Source organism: Rosa rugosa, chromosome 5 (assembly GCF_958449725.1).
Source record: "Rosa rugosa chromosome 5, drRosRugo1.1, whole genome shotgun sequence".
Taxonomy (NCBI): Eukaryota; Viridiplantae; Streptophyta; class Magnoliopsida; order Rosales; family Rosaceae; genus Rosa; species Rosa rugosa.
The window spans coordinates 14,729,604-14,751,491 of record NC_084824.1 but is presented as its reverse complement, the minus strand read 5'-3'; the positions used below and the strand labels follow the sequence as shown (position 1 = coordinate 14,751,491).

At 40.4% G+C, this 21,888-nt stretch overlaps 1 pseudogene; it reads right to left on the bottom strand.

The window, feature by feature from the left end:
• Nucleotides 1–1,623: 1,623 nt before the first annotated feature.
• On the bottom strand, nucleotides 1,624–12,995 carry LOC133711245 (uncharacterized; annotated as a pseudogene).
• Between the last annotated feature and the right edge of the window lie 8,893 nt (nucleotides 12,996–21,888).

Genomic DNA, 21,888 nt, shown 5'->3' with positions numbered 1-21,888 from the left:
GTAGTGATGTTTGAATGGATGAAGAGTTGATCAATGTTGGGCAGAAGCAAGAGGCATTGCAATCTCTTCATAATGTTATCACCTCAAAGAGGTCTAGAGGATGGCAAAAACCACTTGAAAGGTTTATGTTTAAATATGTAGAGCTTTGCGTTGAGTTGCGCAAGGGTATTTTTGCCAAGGATGGTCTGATTAAGTACCGCAATAGATGTCAACAAGTAAATGATAGCTCCTTGGAAGAGGTCATCAAGCACTTCATGAATCTATCTACTCAGAAAGCTGAGCAGGCTGGTACTCTGGAAGAAGCAGTTAATGTTGATGAACTCGAAGCAGATAAGAGTCCCGAAGATATGATGTTGGGCTATGTTTAGGGAGAGGACCACGAAGTGGCTACTCCTTGGTTCAAGTTTCTGTGGGAATCCTACAGAACGGTGCTGGACATCTTATGGAACAACTTAAAGTTCGATGCTCTTTATGCCGTACTACTCTATGCTTCTTCACAACAAATTTTTGACTCATTGTTTTGCTCGTTCTGCTCCTCAATATTTAAATTTGTCTATCAATTTTTATAACGCTTGGTGATTAGGTTAGGCCTAGTCTAGAGTCTAGATTACTAGGTGTTATCCAAGGTTTTAGTACTTTCCTTTATCTGGCAGTAAAAAACTAAAAACAACTCAGTAAGTGTTCTCCAAGATTCTCTAGATTATCAAATGATATCCAGGGTTCTATTACTTACATGCCATTTGCTGGTTTTCTTGGATTCCAGCTTCTTTTTCAATCCTAAGCTTGTTTCTTGATTCCTTTTTCTTTTTTCTCTCAAAGAAAAACCAGTCTTAGTCTCACTTTGTTCTGTTGTTGATGTACCTCACCAGCCAAATTGCGTTGCCAAAGTGATATCAGTGAGGAATGAAAAGAAGGTAATTTTTTGTTCTCTTTTGAAGCATTGTTTGTCCATATGAAAAGGGTACAATTTGCAACATTCAGAATTCGCATTCTGTACAGTCAGTAATGCCTTACTGGTTTTCCCAATTGGTAGGTTGTATTTCTTGCAGAGAGGGACATTTTCCCGGGAGAAGAGATAACATATGACTACCATTTTAACCATGAGGATGAAGGTAAGAAGATTCCATGTTTTTGTAACTCAAAGAATTGCAGGCGCTACTTGAATTGAGACGATGTAAATTATTGTAAATCCTTGTATTCAAGCACAAACTGATCCAGCATCATGAATGCAGCAGTCTTTTGTTTTGTTTTGTTTTTTTTTTTCTTTGGCCTCTTTGAGACTTTGAATGAACAGTTTAAAGTGCACAACTGCACACCGCACCATACCAATTTTCTTCCACGAAAATAAATTAGACCTTTATAGGCACAAAAGGAAGTAAAATAAATAATATAACTAGCTTCATAAATTGGCCAAAAAAAAAAAACTAGTTTTATAAAGAACAAATAAGTTTAAAGAACAAATAAGTTTTAAGGTGTCTTACATCTGATACTGAGTTACTAACTGATCACTTAAAAACTAAAAAAAGACCAAATATAAAACAAAAAATAAAAAAACCTTAATGCTAGATGCTGACAAAATTAGCTCCCCACTAATGCCATCTTAATCAACCACATTCTCGAGCTTCAATTCCTACGCTGAGAATCTTCGACTGACAAAGTTCCCATCCAACTGGGAGGCTGCATTCCAGTTTGGTCTTGAACCGTCTGTAACAATGGTGGCAGAGTCTTATAAAGGCCGGCAATCTCCTTCATAGCCGCATTGCCAGCACCAGCACCACCGTCTGCAGCCTCTCCCCCATTAGTCCAGATGCTAATCCTAGGCTGAAGTCCTTTCACGGCGTCAGCATTAATCCTAGCAATCGCTGAATACATCCCACCATTGATCATCATGTAGTCTCTCGCAGCTGGATAGTCGCCTCCATTTGCCTCCAGAAGAGTGTGCAGATAAGTGCCATGGGCTTGTCCGAGTGCCACCAGTCCCTCGGCCTCTTTCTTCTTTGCATAGAATTCTCCATCAGCAGCCTTTTGACGAGCAAACAACTGTGCTTGAGCAGCTGTTTCCGTAGCCTCAGCCTCTTTCTTCTTTTGGTAAAGAATGGCATCCGCTGCCTTCTGCTTCTGGTAGAGATTCCATTCTGCCTCCCGCGCCTTCGTTTCAGCCTCAACGCTGGCCTTGCTCAAGAGCTCAGCCTTGAGCTTTTCGGTCGTAGTCTGGGCATTCATCGTCTCCACCTTCTTCTGCAACTCGGCTTCCCTCAACGCCACAGCCTTGGTCGACTCCACCTGCGCCACCTGCGCCTCCTTGGCCCATCCGGCCTTCTTCATTGCCAGCTCAGCATTGGCCTGAGCCACCTCAGCTTCCTTCTGATTCTCATAAACCTTGACCTCCGTCTTCACCCTAATCTCCTCCTTTTTCCCCTCTCCTTCCCTCTGAGTCGATATGATCTTCGTCTCTGCATTGATCTTGGCCGCGTTCTGCAGGGTCTGCCCCTCCCTCAACTTAGCGCCAACCTCCCCTTTCATCCTGGCCTCCGCCACGTCAACCTTGGCCTGGTTGGCCGCCTCCATCTGAGTCTTCTGCCCCAAGTAACTGAAATACTCATGTCCTTGAACGTCCACCAACTGTTTGACATTCGCATTGTAAATTATAAGCCCGAACTGGTTGAGCTCCAGCTGAACCTTGTCCCAAACCTCCTTCTTAAACTCTTTGGTCCCCTTGAACACCTCCTCCATCGTCATCGAGGCCGCAAGCACACGAGTCTCGCCCTCGATGACGCCCTGGACCAGCTCCTTCACGTGGTTGGAGTTCTTGTCGTGGTTCGAGAGCAGCTTGGCGTACTTCTTGACGGAGTCCATGTCGTCGATGCGGGGGCCGATTGTGAAGACGGCAGGGAGCATGAATGGAAGCTTCTCGGCGCTCATGGCTTGGACATTGAAGGTGTAGTTGACCGGAGAGAGGTCGATGATGGTGTAGGTCTGGCCGGGAAGGATCCATGCCTTCTTTTTCACCTTCAAGTCATCAATCCATGCACCGGTGATCACCAGATACTCGGAAGCGCCGACCACTTTGTACCAGCATGGGAAACACATGATGTCTGTATTTGATTGTTTAGCAATACAAAAACAAAAGTTTGAGATTATGAGTCATTTGAACTTTGAGCTTGGCTATATATACAGGTACTACTGTATGAAGAACCTTCGTGTCCTTGATGGATTCTGTTTCCTTTCTCTTCTCTATGTAGTAATTAGAATGCTGATTAAATTACGAGAAAGGAAAATGACTATGCATTAATTCAAATTGCACCAGAACTCGTAGCCAAAAATATCTCTTAGGAGGGTCAAACTTTATTAACTAACAAATTATATTCATTTCTAATTGTCTTCTAAAAATAACACAATCTTTTGCCCAAATATATATATATATATATATATATATATATATATATATATATATATATATATATATATTAGTATAATTAAGAAAATTTAGGCCTAATATTTCTTGTACTAATGCTGAAATTAATTGAAAGATCCTTAAATCATGTTGAATAAATTTTGGGATTTAAGATGAATGATAAATATAGAAAAACTTATGTGTTACTTCAATTTAGCATATTAATAAAGAATCGTAAATATGCCCATATGGGCATATATTGATCAATACGGTAAGAAAACCTTGAAAAGATTCGTATTAATTAGATATATGTTGTGTATTAATAGTGTAAAATATTATTTCATTCCATTAAAGTTCAAGGATAATTAAAACTAATTAAGATAAATTTGTATTGAATTTTAAAAATTGAGACTAATTAAGGATTTTTCAAAAATTGAGAAGGGTCAATTTTATTTCATTCCATTAAGATTCATAGATCATTAACACTAATTAAGGATTTTCTAAAAATTGAGAAGGCTTCTCGCCCTAGGCTAGCTACGCCCTTGACCAGAAGTAATCTTAATTTAGAAAGAAGCTAATCAAAATTAAAGACTAATTAGGGTGTTTTGCTCCACCTCTAATTAGTGTAACAGTAGGATTCCATTTCCGAATAATATTGGTGTTTTACGCGGTTTGTTTTCCCTCTCGCTGCAAATTTCTTGAGCCATTAAAACTAGGACCAAATTAACTAATTAAGCTCATATAGAGAAATCCAAGGGAAACAAGTTTGATTGAATTCATTCTTAATCAACATGCACGAAAAAGAACCTTGCACAAATAGATGAAATTCCTCTCAACTGAAGAACGAATCCGGCCAGATGGGTAATTCTCAGTACAGGCTAAACCTTTCGCATATAACTTCATGCAGATTTTTATACCTCTCTCAACAAACAAATAGATTTCAGTGTTTCTATTACAAAAACAATCACAATCATATACTCTAGAAGATCTTCTTAAAAAAAAAAAAAAAAACTATTATAATGTCAAATTGCAATCGTGAGGTTTGGCAAATATAAAGTACATAGCCCGAATCATGCAGCTAGCATTAATAAGGTTTTTGACTTTTGCTTCCCTATGAGGCTATGATACATAAATTATAGGAAAATTGTTAGAGTTGCCATCAGAAGAAATTCTAGTCTTGAGACGTAAGGACATAGCCGGAAATTCTAGTCTTTCTATTCAAAGCTTTTGTTTCTTTAGATTTTTAATTTAGAAGGGATTCATAAAAAAAGACAACCCTTTTGGCAACGAAAATTCGTAGACAAAAGGTATTAATGACAACAAAATATTTGTCGGCTAAAGATGTTAATAATAATAGAAAATGGCATATACTCTCTGCTGGCAACGAAATTTTGTCGACGAATTGAAGTTGCTAATACAGAAGTAATGGCCTTTACCGATGAATATTCGTCGGCTGAAGATGATAATAAAAATAAGGGCTAATTAAATACTGTTTAGTCCCTAAACTTTTGCTGAAAAAATACTTCAGTCCCTCGCCTTTTAATTTGACATGTACGTTTACTCCTTGTTCTTTCAGTTTTATACCCAATAGGTCCATTCCGTTAGACTCCGTTAAATTGTACCGTTAACTCCATATTTTAAGGATAAAATTACTATTATAGCCGTGACTTTCTTTTTCTTTAATTTTTTTAATTATTTTTATTCTTCTCTCTTATTTTTTTTTCTTGTGATTCGCACCAATAAAATTACTAATTTTTTTAATTATTTTTATTCTGCTCTTTTATTTTTGCTTTCTTTAATTTTTTTTTCTCTTTTATTTTTTTCTTTTGATTCGCACCAATAAATTACTAATTTTTTCAATTGTTTTTATTCTTCTCTTTAGTTTTTTTAGTTGTTTTTATTCTTCTCTTTTATTTTTTTCTTCTCTTTTAAGGATAAAAATTACTATTACATTCCACCCCTTGTTTCTTCTGTTATGACTAATTTTATTGGGTGTTTGGGTGAGCCGGAGAAGAAAAAAATAGGGTTTTTGTCTATTTACCCCATTTTTAGAGAATTTTTTCCCACTCCCACTTACCCCATTAAGTTTTTTTAATTCTCTCTTACCCAAAACACTCTAAGGAGGTCTTCCCTAATACCCCATTAAGATTTTTTTTTTGTTTTTTATTTTTTTTAAATATCATTTTACCCTTACCCCTTTATTACTTAGAGAGAGAGAGATAAAATGGAAGAGAGAGAAACCATGGGAGACTTCGCCGGAGTCCGGTCAACTTTTGCCGGATTCCGGTCACCGGCTACCGCCCACCGGAATTTGTTGAAAATCTCACCGGAAAGTTTTTTTGCACCCAATAGACATCTATTGCCCCCCAATAGACGACTATCAGCCATGTATTGCCCCCCAATAGAACTTTCAGTAGCCGGAATAAGAACTAATCTTCCTAAAATTAGACAGATAAAACTTTGATTAAAGAAAAAAATGAAGAAATTATATCAATTTTAAAACGTCTATTGGGATTACCCCCCAATAGACGTTTCGATTACCGAAATGAGAACTAATTTTTCTAAAATTACACAAATATAACTTTGATTAAAGAAAAAAGAGAGGAGATTACATGAATTCAAAACGTCTATTGCCCTCCAATAGACCTTTGATTAAAGAAAAAAAAGAGGAGATTACATTAATTCAAAACGTCTATTGCCCTCCAATAGACCTTTAACAGGCCTCTATTGCCCCAATAGAACCTTTTTCTTTTTCTTTTCTCATTTTTCTAGGTCGGCGCAGTGACCTTGCAATCTCAAATCTATTCATATTGTTTACACTTGAGACCTTCGAACCATTCTCACCCAATTCCTCAGCTTCTTGCTTCTTCTATTAAAATGAAGATCATATTGTTGGACCTTTCTTCTATTGATTAATAGGCTAATAGGCAAGTGAAGATTATATTGCTGCACGATTCTTCATTAATTAATAGGAGTACCTTGGCTCTTCCATCACATGCCACCACGTGGCATATATATTTGACCGAGAAGAAACAACGTAGGCTCTCTATCATCGCTGTAGAAAAGTGTTGTACTATGGCCAGATCCACCTCTTACTCTAATGAAGACTCACTCTTAGAGGATCCCCTCTCCACAATCTCTTCACAGTCTTCACTACTCCCAGACACACATGATCGCCGGAATTGATATGAGGTTGTGCCGAAGATAAGGTTGAGAACGGTGAGGCGCTGGAGCAGATCCACCTTTAGCGAGTCAGACGGAAGACGACGACGACGAACACTCCGGCCGATCTCGTGACCGTCGGCGCCCATCCTAAGCGAGACGACGACGCCGTTTAAGCACCATGAAAGTGGAGAAAAACGAGGAGGAGGGGGAGAGAGAGACGACGTGGAGGGGAGGGGGAGAGAGAGAGAGAGAGAGAGAGAGAGATCTGTATCGGAGAGGGATGAGAAAGAGAGAAGAGAGAGAGAGTCTACCGGATCGTGCTGGAGAGAGAGAGAGGAGAGGAGCGGCCGTGGCTGTAGTTATTTAATTATGTTGAGGGTAGAATAGTGATTTTACTTTATATTGGGTGAGTGGGAATAAAAATCTGTTGCTGGAGTAAGTGAGATAACTTTGTCTCATTTTGGTGCTTTGGGTCAAGGACCCAAAAAAATAATCATAACCAATAGGTCCATTCCGTTAAATTATGCCGTTAACTCTCTATTTTAAGGATAAAATTACTATTATAGCCCTGACTTTCTTTTTCTTTAATTATTTTAAATTGTTTTTATTATTCTCTTTTATTTTTTTTCTTCTGATTCACACCAATTCTTTTATAAAAGTCGTATTAAAAGTTATGACTATTTTTTTCTTCTCCGGCTCACCTAAATTAGCACCCAATAAAATTAGTCATAGCAAAAGAAACAAGGGAGGGAATATAATAGTAATTTTTATCCTTAAAAGAGAAGAATAAAAATAATTAAAAATAATTAAAGAGAAGAATAAAAAAAATTAAAAAATTAGTAATTTTATTGGTGTGAATTAGAAGAAAAAAATAAAAGAGAAGAATAAAAACAATTTAAATATTTTAGTAATTTTATTGGTGCGAACTAGAAGAAAAAAAATATAGGATTAAATACTCGTTACTCCTCATACTTTTCTTTGAAAAACAGTTTGGTCCCTCACCTTTTAAATTAAACTGAATAGTCCTTATTCTCTCTAATTCTCTTATAATAAGTCCAAAATGATCCGAAATGACTATTATGCCCCTCATTTTCTTTTTTTATTATTATTTTTATTTTTTTCTCTATTTTTTTAAATTTTTCTCCCTTTTTTTTTAATACACTCTCTCTCTCCCTCTCCCTCTCTCTCTCTCTCTCTCTCTCTCTCTCTCTCTCTCTCTCTCTCTCTCTCTCTCTCTCTCTCTCTCTCTCTCTCTCTCTCTCTCTCTCTCTCTAATCTCGACAAGCTGCTCCTGAAATCGGCTCCACCCCAACCTCCCCAACTCGACTGGCAACCCGGGATTTCTATCCCTTTCTCCTGGCCGCACGGTCTCCTCTCTCTCTCCCTCAACCTCTCTTCTTCTTCTCTTCCTCTGCCATCATCAAAGACCACCACTTCCGGCCACCATCACCAGTCGAATCCAGACCGAAACCCGAGCCAATCACGACCATACGTCGATCCCGGTCCCCATACGCACACCGCAAGCTCCAGCGCCACTGCTCTTCACCCTTCATCTTCTCCAGTGCTCCGATCATCATACCAGAACTCATCACTTCCTTCACTCAATTCCAACACCACGGCCGGTGGATCAATCACTCTTCCTCCATCTTTATTCTCCAAAACCTCCCTGAAATACTCACTGAAAACCCTACAATTTTCATCCAAAACCCTCTCATAGCTGCTCTCCATCTCCTTCAGCCCCGCTGTCTGGTTCCCACTCATCTTCGACAGCGAATTCGACCCCGCCGAAAAAGCCACCGACATGTCGTTGATTGAAACGTCGTCGTTTTCGTAGCTGACATTTGGGGACAGCGACGACAGAATCTGCGATCGCCGGCGATTGTACCACTAGAGAACCAGGAGGAGGTGGATGAGGAAGAGCTCCTCGAACAGCACCAGAGCCAATTCCGTCTGGGCGAGCGCCGGCTCGGATCGGAAGATCTCGGGGATGCAGACGGCGGCGGCGTCGATCGAGCGGCGGCAGAGGCCGTAGATGAGGGAGAGGAGGATGGCGGAGAGGGATTGGATTGCCTCCGCTTGGGGTAGAGAGAGAGTGGGGGGGGGGGGAGAGAGTATAAAAAAAGGGGAGAAAATTTTAAAAATAGAGAAAATGAAGGGCATAATAGTCATTTCAGATAATTTTGGACCTGTTATATGAGAATATATTAGAGAGAATAAGGACTATTCAGTTTAATTTAAAAGGCGAGGAACCAAACTGTTTTTCAGGAAAAAGTATGAGAAGTAACGAGTATTTAATCCAAAAATATATAAGAGAAGAATAAAAAAAATTAAAGAAACCAAAAATAAAAGAGAAGAATAAAAAAAAATAGTAATTTTATTGGTGCGAATCAGAAAAAAAAAATAAAAGAGAAGAATAAAAACAATTAAAAAAATTTAAAGAAAGAGAAAGTCAGGGCTATAATAGTAATTTTATTCTAAAAATAGGGAATTAACGGCACAATTTAACGGAGTCTAACGGAATGGACTTATTGGGTGCAAAACTGAAAAAACAGGGAGGTAAACATGTCAAATTAAAAGGTGAGGGACTGAAGTGTTTTTTCAGCAAAAATTCAGGGACTAAACAGTATTTAGCCCTAAAAATAAAGAAGTTAAATTTCCAATGAACAATTCATCACAAAAAGTGTTGTATTAATTTTATTTTATTTCATGTTAATTTCACAAAAAGTTCAATTTCCAACTCTTAGTCAGTCCTCTCGTGCTACTAAATGAGGTGCAGGAACTATATTGGAAGTTGAGAATTAAGGGGAAGTTATTGAATAGTTTTTATGTGTTGAACAAGTTATATTGTTGTAGTGTACGATATTTATCAAATGATTGAGAAATTTTTCGAAATTTATCTGACTTGACCACCGAGCATACAAACCGTATCAATTTTTTTTACCATACTCATGCAGAAACTGAAATTAAATGAACAAAATAAAATATTTATTAAGGGGCATAACTTCCATCGTGACTTTTGTCAGACGACAATTTCGAATTAATCTGTTCACTACATAGAACCAATATTAGAAATAAACCGCCAAAAGTTCCAATACTTGACAGAACAAATTAATGATAACGACACGTTTCAAAAAAAAAAAAATTTAATGATAACGACAAACCAATTTAGCACACAAAAATGAGAAAGACGACACTGGGACTATGCATGTGCACATTTCAATTTGAAGTCAAGTCGCTAGAGCTGCCTGACGGAGATTTATCAAGCAAAGTACCCATCCAACTGGGAGGCAGCACTCCAGTTTGTTCATGCACTGTCTTGAACAACGGCGGTAACATCTTGTAAACTCCAGCAACCTCCTTTATAGCTGCATTTTCATTGTTGCCACCACCATCCGCGCCCTCCACGCCATTAGTCCAGATACTAATCTTCGGCACAAGCCCTCGCACAGCCTCTGCATTAATCTTAGCAATTTCTTGAAACATCCCACCATTGATCATCAAGAAGTCCCTCAAGGCTGCATAGCTGCCTTTAATTCTTTTTTTTTTTTTTTTTGTGTAGATAATCATCATCAGCTTAATCATCTATGCTTTTGACTAAAAAAAAAAAAAATCTCAATTCACGTCGTGGACAACCACAGGTCCACAACGCTTATTAGAGAAGATGCTAAGAAAGTCGTCGCCAAAATCCCAGAGATTCATTGGAGATTTTGTAATCTTCCCAGCAAATCGAAAAGAAAACGTAATCTATTGATTCTCTTCATCTATTCAGAGTTTCACATACTAAAATCTAGAATTCTCGAATCTCGATCGCAAATATGGAGGAAAAATCAAGAATCCTAGATTCAAGAACATGGCTGAGGCGCCGACTCAGTCTTCACCCTTCAAGAAGGAACCGCCGCCAAGAAGAAGTGGTCGCCGGATCGCCGAATCTCTTCGTTCTTCAAGTGGGATCGCTATGTTTGGCATTGATTGATACTGGGCTATGTTTGGCGTTGATTGAACGCAAGCGGCATATATGGGATCGCTATGTTTGCCGATCCGCATCGCGAACGCCCTGCGATTGGGTTCGTGCGATCCGGAACGCGGGTCGCCGGCAGGTAGAGCATTTCTGGTGACTTTGCTCCCTCCGGTAAAGAATTGCTTCCGCCTCTTTTTGTTGCTTGTACAACCCCCAATTTGCCTCTTGTACCTTTGTGAATATATATATCAATGATCAAAACAAATGCTAGCTAGTGTTAGGTTAAAAGTTAAATAAAATAAGAAGCTAATTAAAATGATTCAATAAATGAACAAATATAAGGTTGAAAATTAACTTTACGGTACATTCACCCGTTAGTACATCAAGATAGACCTACTCCTTATCGCAGTAGTTACTTAGTGTATCTATATATGAATGTACCAAAGACAAATCCATATAAGGTTACCTTGGTTTCATATTCGACAGTACCCTTGCTCAAGAAGTCAGCCTTGAGCTTCTCAGTCATAGTCAATGCATTCATCCTCTCCACCTCCTTCTGCAACTCGGCATCCTTCATCGCCACCGCCTTCTCCGCCTCAACCTCGGCCACCTGCGCCTTCTTAGCCCACCCTGCCTTCTTCATTGCCAACTCAGCATTCACTTTAGCCACCTCAGCTTCTCTATGATATTCTCATAAACCTTGACCTCTGTTTTCACCTTAATCTCCTCCTTCTTCCCCTCCCCTTGCCTCTGAGTCAAAATGATCTTCGTCTAGGAGTCGATCTTGCCTCCGTTTTGCAATGTCTGCCCCTCCCTCATCTTAGAGCCAACCTCTCCCTTCATTTTGGCCTCGGCCACATCAACCTTGGCCTGGTTGGCAGCCTCCATCTGAATCATCTGTCCCAAGTAACCGAAATACTCATGTCCCCTAACGTCCACCAATTGTTTAACATTGGCATTGTATATCAAAAGCCCGAACTGATCCAACTCCAGCTGAACCTTCTCAAACACCTCCTTCTTGAACTCTTTGGTCCCTTTGAAGACCTCTTCCATCGTCATCGAGGCTGTGAGCACACGTGTCTCGCCCTCGATGATGCCCTGGATGAGCTCCTTGACATGGTTGGAGTTCTCGTCGTGGTTGGAAATGAGCTTGGTGTAGTTCTGGAGGGCCTCCACATCGTCGCGTGGACCGATGGTGAAGACGGCGGGGAGGACGAAAGGAAGCTTCTCAGGCTCATGGCTTGGACTTCTACCATGAGTTGGTTGTTTGGAATTTATATTTTTTTTTTTTGAGAAAAGGGCGGTGCTGCAGCCCTAAGCCTTGATAGCCTTGATAAAAGAAACTGTCGAATACAAGGGGGGGACATTGAGCCTAAACCCCTGATTACAATGAGTAGAGCATCCTGAAATACTATCCTGAGTCTCTACTAAGCGCTTGTACTCAACAAAGCACCAACTAGCAAAGAGCGCTCTACTGGCGACTCTATTTGCTTTAACTGCATTAACGCAGCGGTGACACAATAGAAAGATAACTTGATCTGCAACCCGATTACAGCAAAGCATAATTATCATACGCACAGCTTTCCCATTATGATGCCCCTGGAAAATACATCCAGTGACACATAGTTTCTCCCGACCACTAGGAGGCAGCGACCATTTGACGAAGCAAGGAACTCGCCGCCTACCTAGGGCCGACACATTACCGCCACTGGAAGGCAGCGACCATTTGCAGAAGCAAGGAACTCGCCGCCAAACCAGGGCAGACCAGGCACACAGGGTGCACAAACAGGCATCAAGCCCACCACCTCCGACTAAGCTACAATATAGACATAACTCCCGCGACAAACACACGGACACTAAATAAAACAAAAACAAAAACAACCAACTAGGTCTAAAACAACTTAAAAGCAACAACAACCAGCAAGGCCCAACAGCCAAAGCCCGGCCCAACCACCATCTCACCCAAATACCTAACCCAGCAGCCAACCACGCCTGCAGCCAATGACCTGCGCCGACACCAGACCGCAACCCACCGTCGGACACCAGACAGCCCACCACATCCCACCGCAGGACACCCCATAACCTGAGAAACGTGAGAAACACGATCCAACCACGATCAAAACCCTCATCGGGCTGAGCACCGCCATGAGAAAGAGATCTCCACCGTCTAAAAGGACCCGGATGCCCCAGACGGAAAGCACCCTCCAAGCGCTGCACCACGGCCGCCTTCCTCCCCGATTCTAGAAGAAGAGATCGAGACCGATCCGTCCACTCCGAGATCGAGCCACCACCTCCAGCCTTGGACCACACCTCTGCCACCTCCCAGACCGCCGAGTCGGGGCCGCCAGAACCCACCGCCGCCGTCGACCACCAATCGAGAAAACCAGATCTGGATCTGTCTTCCCTAGCCGAGGTCGAAGGTCTCCCACTCTTCCCTGGACCGCACCTCTGCCATGAAGGCCCGCCACTACTACTCATCGGAATCCCCTCCCGGGCCAGAACACAGCGGCGAAACGCCGTCCGCGTTCGGCCGGGAGAGAACCGCACTCTTTGAAGTTTTTTCTTTTTTTCCGCGCGTGGGGCGCGTTCCACACTCTCTTTCTGGTGGACGAACCTTTTCCTAGGTTTTTGGAATTTATATTTTATAATGTACAAATTATTCCAGTTTATAATTTCAATAATAAAACGTCCAGGACTTGGACTAACTTTGAATTTTTTTTAAATTTCTAAGGACCGTGAGGAAGAGTTGAAGAGACTCGAGCTACAGAAAATAACTGAAGAGGCAAAGCATAAGCGGGTTGCCAGTGAACATCATAGGATCCTAAAGGAAATGGAGGAGAGAAAACTTGAAGAAGCAAAAGCACTCAAGAAGCAGATTTCGGAAGGGTGTATAATATGAAGAAAATTATTCAGACAATTGCATATAATAGTTTGTTGAAAATTTCGGAAAAGTATTTTTAATTAATTAATTAGTTAGTTAGTTAGTTTTAATAAATTAATATTTAATTTATATTAAGGGCTAAATACTGACTACTACCCTGTAGTTTGGGTCTAAAATCAATTCAGTCCCTAAACTTCTAATTTCATCAAGAACACCCCTGCACTTTCAACTTTGATCTAATTGGTCCAATTTGTTAGTCTTCTGACAATTTAGTCATTTAACTTGTTGACGTGGCTCATATATGGCCTATGTTTTATGATGTGGTGTTGAGGTGGCCTGCATAGTCAATTTTGGAGTGAGTCCCACTATTAGAAATCTATCAAATAAATAGTTTTTCAACAAATAATCAAACTATAACTTGAACTCATAACAGAATATTAATGAATTGGACCTATTAGATCAAAATTGAAAGTACAGGGGTGTTTTTGATGAAATTAGAAGTCCAGAGACTGAATTAATTTTGGACCTAAACCACAGGGTAGTAACCAATATTTAGCCCTTATATTAAGTTTTAGGGTTTTTGTCCATTTACCCCATTTCTAGGGATTTTTTTCCCACTTACCCCATTAAGTTTTTTTAATTCCCTCTTACCCAAAACACTCTAAGGAGCTCTTCCCTAATACCCTATTAAGATTTTTTTAAAAATTTTTTTTTAATACCATTTTACCCTCACCCCTTTGTTACTTAGAGAGAGAGAGAGAGAGAAAATGGAAGAGAGATAAACCATATGAGACTTCGCCGGAGCCCGGTCACCGGCTGCCGAAATCCGTTCACCGGCCGCCGCCTATCGGACTTTTCTGAAAACCTCACCGGAAAGGTTTATTGCCCCCAATAGACATCTATTGCCCCCCAATAGAAGGGCAATAGACGTGTATTGCCCCAATAGTCTATTCCCCCTAATAGACGTCTATTGCCCCCCAATAGACGTCTATCAGCCATGTATTGCCCCCCAAGAGACGTGTATGGCCCCCCAATAAACGTGTATTGCCCCAATAGTTTATTGCCCCCTAATAAACGTCTATTGCCCTCCAATAGACGTCTATCAGCCATGTATTGTCCCCCAATAAACGTCTATTGCCCCCCACCCCAATAAACGTCTATTGCTTCCGAATAGAACTTTTGGTAGCTGGAATTAATTGGAACTAATGTTCCTAAAATTAGACAAATAGAACTTTGATTAAAGAAAAAAAAAAGATTATATAAATTTTAAAACGTCTATTGCCCTCCAATAGACGTCTATTTCCCCCCAATATACATTCAAAATTTTTTTTCTTTCCTTCTGTCCCATTACTTAAAGAGGAGTTTTAAATACACACTCCTATTTTCTTAATACACACCCCATACTCAATGCACCACCTATTTAATTTTTCATTCTAATATTAGACTAAATACACAACCCAAATGACCTAAAATACCCTTAATCTCTGAAACCATGAAATATCCTATTATTGACTATATTAAGATTATTATTTAATATGATTATTATATATAAGTATATTGAGATTTCATAATTTTGTTTTACATATTTTCTTCTATTTTTTGCTGGAAATTTTGGCCTATTTCAACTCCGTTGCGACATCAATCGATTGAAATTTGAAAATATAAAATTTCGAACATTTGCAAGTACTTCAAAATTAAATTTTTTAATATGGTCTGCAAAATTTACACTTTCATGCACTACATGTTCAATATGTTACGCAAGATGAAACTAAAAACTGATGGAAAAAAAAAACCCAAATGCTTTGCTTTCGTACTCTACTCACTCTCATAACTTACTAGCTACCACCTCCAAAACGACGGTGGATTTCAATGAGATAGCTCTCGAGATCACATTGAATTGTATTCAATACAAGATGAAGAATACATATCTCAACTGAAGATTGTTGAACGAGGTCTTCAAATTCATGTCCATAGTCGAAATTTAGGTGATGAAGTGCGGAGAAGAAAGATGTATTGTAACGTATAGGGTTTAGAAAAAGAGACATAGAAATACGCGATTCAATTTTTTCTTCTTCTAATACATAGATGTCTATTTTGGTCATTTAACCTATTTATAAAATCTAATTTGAAATATAAAATAATAGGGATGTGTATTAAGTAGTGAGGGGTGTGTATTTAAAAAAAAAAAAAAAATCTGATTTCTGCACCCATGTCCTCTTCTCCTTTCCGGTTGCAGTTGATCTCAAACCCGGTAGTCGGAGTCGAACTCGGACCAGCAAGGCTTAAAAGACCGGGATTTCTTCGAGGCCGTGGAGCATGGATCAACGGCGACTGGGATTGGACGGCGGAGAGTAGGGCCCATGACTTCCGGCCTTGCATCGAGATCCGAGTTCTCCACCGGCGAGGTAGCTCCGACCGGAGCTTCTTCGTCATCTTCAGGCAAGCCCGCAGAGAGAGGGAGGAGAGAGAGAGAGAGAGAGAGAGAGAGAGAGAGAAGAAGAAGTCGGCGTCGGCGCCGGGAGAGAGAGAGAAGAAGAAGTCGCCGGTAGAGAGAGGGAAGAGAGAGAAAGCGGTGCCGGAGTGAAGAGAGAGAGAGAGAGCGCTGCCAGTGAAGTGAGAGAGGGAGGAGAGAGAGAGAGTGCTGCTGGAGTGAAGAGAGAAAGGGAGGAGAGAGACAATGCATCATGCAGCTGGAGAGAGGAGTTGAGTGGCAATGTTGTAGTTTGTTAATTAAGCTAAGGGTAAAGTTGTCATTTTACTTTAAATGGGGTTAGTGGGAATAAAAATCGGTTGCTGGGGTAAGTGGATAACTTTGGCTTATTTTGGGGCTTTTGGTCAAGGACCCTAAGTTTTATTCAATATGTGTAAAATATGGAAAAATAAAATAAAAAACATAAAAAAATTACGTATAATACTTTTAGGTTCAAAATTACAGGAAATTTAATGAGTCATCTTGAGAATTACGAAGTACAAAAATATTTTAAGAAAAAACATCATGGACGGTAAAGTATTTGCATGTTATACGCAAAATTACTAACAGATGATGTTTAGTTAATGGGTTTGTGACATGGAGTGGGAATGTCCTCCGGATATTAGAAGCTTTGTAATTTCCCATTGTACCCATTGATTGGTTAATACAATTGGTCGTCCTTCCCTTCAAAAAAAAAAAAAAAAAGAGTTTGTGACATCAAACAATACCAAGTGTTGGTGGATTAAGAAAGTTAAAGAGATAGAGTGCAGATTGATTTATTTTGCTTTGATCCACAATGGTTTTTTCAGATCACCATTTTGTCGATGAGAAACATGTAATAATAGGAAAATTACAATATGGTCCCGAATTAAGGTACAGATAATAGTATAGGTTGATGTTATTGATCTATATAACTTGTATTTATTTCTGATTGGTCTCTTAATTTAATTTTTTTTTCACCCCCTACAAGGTCCTAACCAAATTCTAGTGATATTATATAGAAGAATTCTTAGGTAGGGGCTTCCCCACTACGTAAATATAGGGCAAGCCAATCAGACATCAGAATTTTTTTTCTTTGTTCTGAAACTGCCACTGCTTTTTAAAAATGCAATACCCAAAAGACCCCCCTGCTGGAGGTTGATTGGTCAGCCCTATATCCACGTGGTGCGGGTGCCCCCACGCAAGTCTCTCTCTATTATATAGTGGCTCGGACCACCACATGGCAATGCCACACGGTAGTCCAGAACCATAGAATAATTACACGTAATAATAATAGTGTTGTTACTATATCAAAGAAGAGCGAGCTGGAACCCGGGCCAAGAACCGTGGCCCAAGCATATATTTTCGACAAGTTCGAAATATATTGTTTAGAGGCTAAATAAAGCCTACTTGAAGACTAAGCAATCTTGAGGCGAATCTGGATATTTCTTGATTTATTGTTAATTATCAAATACTTGTTTGCTTGATTACCAAGTATTGTCCAAGAGGGAAGGAGGTTGACGTGCAAGCTGGCACTATAAATTAATTAGGAATAATTGGTTTACATTGAAGGTCCGTAATGGACATGGGCTATACAAGTTAATTATCAAGCTGCACTCATATATGGCGATGGACGTGCACCATGCGAATACACATATATAAGCAGCCTCCTTTGCATGGTGGGCCATCATTCGCTACCAATGGTGTGCAAGCAATCAAGTCTCCCATGCAATTAAGGAGCGTGGTAGACGTGGAACAATTCAGGAAGGACTCAATTATCCTCCATTGTCCTATGTATGCAAGCAATTATGGTTTCCCATGCAATTAAGGTGGACGTGAAAACATGGGCTCTTAATTTTATTTTTTTTTTTTGAACCAAATCAATCATTTCATTCAACTCAAGCCAGAATGGCACGGATACATACCTTCCCTTGCCATCTCTAGACAAGTTAAGGACGTGGTATGCTAGCACCACCCATTAGACAACCAATGCTCACTTATTCAAAGCAAGCCTATAACTATGAAAACTAGAGCATAGTAAATAGGCAAATCCCAACAAAAGAAAAACTATCGTAATTAGACAAAAGCTAAAAACATTAGGGTTGGGCCAAAGGCCTAAACCCTAGCCCAACATAGCAATGGACTAGGGCAGAACCCCAGCCCACCATAGTAGCCCACAACCCCATGGAAAGGGATCAAAACTCGGGGCCGGCAAAGATTGGTTTGGCCCAAGCCCAAACTTCATCTTCCTCAGCCGACCGGCCATGCGTACAACTTCGGCGTAGTTCCAGTGGTCTCCTCCGCCGCACCCCAACGTCGTCCCAACGACCCACGCCTCGACAACCCCAGCCGCCACACCCGGAGTGGCAAAAGCCCCACACCAAGCTACGCCGCCACAGAAACCACTGCACCACGTCGTGCTCCCCGATCCAGGAAACCTCCACCGCCGCCCAGTCACCTTCGACTCGCCGGATCTGGAAATCCCTTGATGAGGTGCCCCACCCCTGTACACACAACCACCGGCCTGAGGCTCCGTCGTTCGGACTCGCCACCAAGCCATCCAGGTCCAAATCCCAAGCCAAAACCTTCTCCAAGAAGCTCCCAGGCATATTTAGAATCCCCGTCCGGCAGCCGCCCTCACCGGCGAGGTGAACCACCGCCGACAAAGAGCGCCACCGGACGAGAACAAGTTTGCAAACCCTAGACGCCGACTAGTCCGGGTTTTGCGGAGCACTGTGAGAGAATTTTTATGTATTACATGGGCTCTTATTTATTAAGGAATCAAAGGAATATATATATATATATATATATATATATATATATATATATATATATATATATATATATATATATATATATATCATGTTAATTCATGTATGTATAATTGCTCATGCATGGTGAGACAATTAAGGAAGAAATAGCATGTTGATGCCTATTCGCTGCCAATAAAGATGCAAGGAATCATGGTGCTATGCAATCGATCAAGTCTTGCTCGCGACAGTCAACAGGATTACAGGAAGGTATATATACAAGTTAGATTACGTGGGTTATATAAACAGCTTGCATGCAAATTAAGAGATTATTATGCTTGGCGAAGATATATATGCAATTAAGACGTGCATAGCGAACAGTTCGCATCCAAGATGATTACGTTTAGGACTCCAAGAGGCGATTACTTTGCCTATATTCTAGCTACGACAGAGGCGAACAATTATTAATTATTGCTTACGATAATATCAAAACTATTAAGAGTTTTGATTTGATTCAAAGGCCAATAACTGTGGCCTAAAATATAGTATTTCATTCCTATTAGGAAGGAGAATCTGCAGCAGCCTATATATATAGAGGCTAAACAGAATAAGAAAAGACAACACCTCTCAATCAACTAATCTCTCAGATTATCAAAGTCTCTCCGGAGCAACCTACCTTCAACCTAGTTGAAACTAGCGAAGCAAGCAGGGTAACGCCCTCGCAACCCAGCGAAGCTAAAGTCATGCTTTAGCAAACCTGTGCTTTCTCCTACTTCCCGGTGATTGCTCTGCTTAACCTACAACTTTAAGTATCGACTCGGTGACGCAAGCGATCACATCACAAGCCCTTATCCGTAAGGCAAAAAGTCCTTTTCCGAAAGGCATAGAAAAGAACCTTGTGACGAGGTTGGTGCTCTCCTCGTCCACAGCGTTTGAAAAGAAGTCAGGTCAAGGGACTCCCCGACGACTGCACCCCACGGTTCTGGCACGCCTGCGCACTCAAAAGAGACTGTTTGCACGCCAGACTGGTTTTGGAGCCAAACAGCGCCACCCCCCTGAACTATCAGAAGCTTTGTAACCTGCTGCATATCAACCAATTTGTCAATTCAAAGTCATAGTGAAACATCTAAATCATTCACCCTTAATATTTACTGCTATCACAAAATTAGCAATCGAAATCCTCATTTCCTTCACCTTAACATATCAAAACTAAGTAACTATATAAAGATGCGTGCCTTTGATGTTGCCCGTTTCGGTTGCTTTGAATTTGCACTCAATCCCTTTTGGGCCACCATTACTATTTGAATATAACTTAGAATTGACCACGACCAAATAACTCTTGAAGTTTTTACATAGATTTTAATTTAAAACAAATTTATTTTTCTAACTCAAATAGATTGTCCACCACCACTACTACTACTACTACTATTATTATTATTATTATTATTATTATTATTATTATTATTATTATTATTATTATTATTATTATTAGGGGCCGTGACCACTTACCCAATTTTAGCCTAAAAATTGTCCACTTACTCTACTAAGAGTTTTTTACTCCCATTTACCCAATTTAAACGCAAGTAACATTTTTACCCCAATCTAATTAATAAACTACAAACCTCTCTCTCTCTCTCTCTCTCTCTCTCTCTCTCTCTCTTCCCCTGTCGCGTCGACTGAGCGAGTGACCACCATCTCTCTCTCTCTTTCCGGCTATCTCCTCCGTCGGCCTCATCGGATCTCCATTCAGGCCATGACTTCTTTCACTCCCCGTCATTGATCGGATTGGTTCGTCCTCGTCCATTTCGCCATCTCCAAGTAGATCTTGCGACCCGGTCATCAATCGAGATAAGGTTCTCGTACCACTCGTTGCCGCCATCGATGATGGCGTCGCCGGGCTCCATGTAGGCAGACAAGGCGGTCGGTGGGACCGCCGGCCCGAGAATGACGACAGATCTAGGAATGTAACCGCGACGATGATGATGGTGATGTGTGGTGAACTAGGTTATGCACGGAAGGTGTTCGATGAAATTCCCCAGAGAGATTCGGTGTCGTGGAACTCGATGATTTCCGGGTATACGAAGATGGGGCATGCAGGGGATGCTGTTGGGTTGTTTGGGGAGATGAGGGAAGCTGGATTTGAGCCGAATGAGATGACGCTGGTGAGTGTTCTCGGGGCGTGTAGGGACCTTAGGGATTTGAGTTTGGGGAGGTGGGTGGAGGATTTTGTTGTTGAGAAAAAGTTGCAGCTAAATTCTTATTTGGGGTCTGCGTTGATTGGTATGTATGGAAAGGTGGTGATTTGTGTTCGGCAAGGAGGGTGTTTGATAGTATGAAGAAAAGGGATCTAGTCACTTTTGTTTTTGGTTATTTTTTCATGTTTATTCTGCACAAAAGTTGGGATCTGGTAACCTGCAAATGGAACAGGTTAGGAATTGACACTTGTTACAACCCAAGCTCAATGAGAGTGCTACAACTGATTGCACTATAGTAGACCAACGATTATTAGAAGATAATAATGAGATTATTAGGGGCAATAAAAAGATTATTGAGGGGCAATAAAATATTTATTGGGCAATAATACGATTATTACGGGGTAATAATAAGATTATTGGGGGGCAGTAATAAGATTATTTATTTAGATAAACCTACTAAAACTTTCAAAATTAAAAACATCTTCATTTTTCCCTAATTATTGGTCCCTAATAAACTTGTTATTGGAGGGCAATAATATGTTTATTAGGGGGCAGTAATATGTTTATTGGGGAGCAATAATATGATTATTAGGTATTACTAGGGGGCAATAAAATCAGACGCCGGAATCCGGTCACCAGTCCGGTATCCGGATTCCGGTGACCGGTCGCCGGAGTCCGCGGCCGGCCATTGGTCACCGAAGTCCGGCAAGGTATCCGATGACTTCTCTTACTAAGTGACAAAGAAGGAGAGGGCAAAATTGTCCCAAAAATAAATAAAAAAGAATAAAAAAATACTTAATTGGGTATTAGGGAAATAATCTCTTCGAGTGTTTGGGTAAGTTGGCAATTTTTAAGCTAAAATTGGGTAAATGATCATTTTCCCTTATATTATTATTTTGGCAATAAGAACCATAAACAGGAAAGTAAGGGGAAAAAACCCAAGCAACAGTCGGCCTTCTTTGCCGGCGCTCTCTACCATTCTTGAATCCTTGCATCACTACATCCAGATCTCTCAATGGCTAGTATTGATTCTGTCACCAAAAGCTTTGCTACCTCGCTAGCTATCGTTACCAATGAGGTTGTTGATATCTCCTCC